The sequence below is a fragment of the Beta vulgaris genome, chromosome 5 (genome assembly GCF_026745355.1).
Source record: "Beta vulgaris subsp. vulgaris cultivar EL10 chromosome 5, EL10.2, whole genome shotgun sequence".
NCBI classification, from domain to species: Eukaryota; Viridiplantae; Streptophyta; class Magnoliopsida; order Caryophyllales; family Amaranthaceae; genus Beta; species Beta vulgaris.
In genome coordinates, this window is record NC_079206.1 from 45,645,941 (window position 1) to 45,648,904 (window position 2,964).

Here is a 2,964-nt window from a genome sequence, read left to right on the forward strand (position 1 = left end):
TCCCGTGTAGAACATAATTCTTTGAATTTTTCTTTAGAAGTAAAAGGTGTAAAAGATATTGGTTGTTTCCTGTGGATATTGCATCTGAATAATAAATGAGTAAAGGAAGTAATTTTGAAAATTGATTAAATACTATAGTTTAGGAAAATAAATTTCTTGTAATGAAACAAACTTGTAATGACATAAATATCATTGCAATAATCCTTTTGACAAAATGGAGTTCACTCTTTTGAACATGAGGTTGACTCATTGTCGGATTCTATTTGGAGTAGATTATTATCTTCAATGGGGTCAGTGACATTATGGTCTGAGGAATTTTTTAATAAACATAATCCTAATTTTTTTGTTGAAGGTAAGAATCATGGTCACATAATTCATTAATCTTCTGTTTTATATTACATTCATTAGCCTTATGACCTACCCAACAACATTTATAGCAATAAATTGACTTTTTGACATCTATATTTTTCTTTAGTGGGCTTGTTGGTTTTCTAAAAATCTATTTATAGTATGAGTCAGTGTTCATAAAGTGTTTTTTTTGGTTCAAAGTTTTCTCTACTTTTTTTTATTAATAGAAAGAGGTTGAATTTTAGATAGACCAAATGCAACACAAAAATTACCTAATTCTGTATGTCTTTCTCATTTTTCTGAGTAATGTTTACTTTGAATTGCAAGTTCTTGACACAAAGCAATATAAATGTTTACCCCCGGTGTTTTTTTTGGCTCTGATACCAGGATTAGCCTAGGACTGGATGGGTTTTGTATTGTCTCGGCTAAGTGGAACATTAATTAGGTTGTGAAAAAGGGGGGGCCATCTGGTAAGGTTATTAATTAATCTCATCAAAGGCTTAATAGTTTCGATGAAAATAAAACTGTTGAAATTTATATCCAAACTTGAAAATATGGTTTATTAATATCAGATTAATAGGTAGATTAAATTAATTTTTAAAAAATATGAACATATAATAAAATCAATTAAGTTAAAACACAGATATGAATAGCAACACACTTCTACTGAACTTGAATAAACATTTACAAGGGATGATTAATATCAACTTTTGAGCGTAAGGCTTTTTGAGAAAAACAATTTACAAGGAAATTGTTCTCTTATATGTAACTATCATCTGTGTAATCTGTTCTCTCTATTATATTATTTATTCTTGTCTAACTATGGTATTCTATTTATAGTACATACATTTTGTACATTATTCGTTTGAGTGTTATATGATGTATATAAGAAAGACTGTTGTGCCGGTTGAACTTGGAGACTTGATTTCTGGTCTTTGCTTGATTTGGGATTTTGTTCGCTTGTGCATCATTTGGAGTAGTAGTACGATGTTTTTGTCTTGTTGTTTGTTTTGATTTGCTATCTTCGTGTAGAATTAGGAGTAGTGATATGTACTATTGTCTTTTTCCTTCTTTCTTTTGTTTTTCTTTATGTTTCCCTTGAATGATACGTTTATTGTCTTGTCTCAGGTGCATTACGTCGGATGTTTTGGTATGTTCAGGTGACATACCTGATGTTTGAAGATGATGAGTTAGCTTTGATTACCTGCATGAAAAGTGTTATAAATGTGTCCCTTATTTTTGCCTATGTGATAATCACTTAACGTGATCTTTTATTTTAATTACCCAAATTTTACCGGGAAGATCATGCTAATGAATCAATACGAACTGTTCTCCATGAAAGCTGAGTAAAGCATGCAAGAGATGTTTACTCGTTTTACTAACATTATTAATGAGTTTGTTTCTCTTGAAAAGTTTATTTTATCCGATGAAAAGGTTCGAAAAGTTGTTTAGAATATTCATAAGGATAGATGGATGGCTAAGATCACTGCTTTTACAAGAAACAAAAGACTTCACCAAGTTTAACTTGGAACAACTTACTGGATCACTTACGACTCATGAACTACACCTTGATACTGAGTATGGTGAAATCTCTAAGTCTAAGTTCATTGTCCTGAAAGCCGATGATGAACATGATTCTCACTCAGAAAAAAAGAGGAATCAACTCTTATGGTCCGAAAATTTTGAAAGATGTATAGGAACATGAAAAATGGAAACTTCCAAGATAAAGCTAAAAAGTTTTCTAACAAAGTTGCTTGTCATAAACGTGGTAGTATAAATAACTTCATTAAGTAATGTCCACTTTGGGAAAATGAAATAACCAAGAAAAGGAACAAATAACCTTTTGCTGAATGGAAAAAGAAAACTAAAGCACCTTTCTCTAAAGCGAATGTTCGAAAGGCGATAAACGCAGCTTGGGGAGATTGAGAGAATGAAGAGGATCAACAAAATAAAGAAACTGCAAATCTTTTCCTTATGGCAAACACTGACATAAAAGGGGATGAAGAAAATGTTGAGGTAAACCAACATATTCTTGAATCAGACTTAGATGGAAAAATTAGGCCTGAAATTTAAAATCTCCTTTAAAATGCAATTTTTTAATGTAGAGATAAACGTGAAAAACGTGAACAAACTGAACAAGCTGTTAAAGTTTGTAAAGAACATATAAAATGACTTAAGAAAATGAGAACGAATGTTGAAAGTAGGTTCTTCGATTTATTTGATAAAAACTTAATATCGAGGAACTATATGAGAGTGTGAAAAATGAAAATTATCTAATTAATTTAAAAATCTCACACCTAAAAGAATTTGTCCCTGTTTTAAGTTCATTTGATATAAGTTCAAGTCATTTGAAAGGTTATAGATATGAGATCGAAAATTCGAATAAAGATAAAATTACCTTAAAGGAACAAATCAATAATCTAAGTAAGAAACATGTTGTTGCAAGGAATAGAGGCAAAGTGATGGTTGTTTCTAAATGGATTGAGAGACCACATACTAAAAGAAAAGAAGGTCTTGGTTTTGAAAATCACAAGAAGAGTAACAAGGCTAAGAAATATGTTGACCTACCTAGTGGCAAAATTTTCATGTATTGTGGAAAGATAGGTCATTACATAA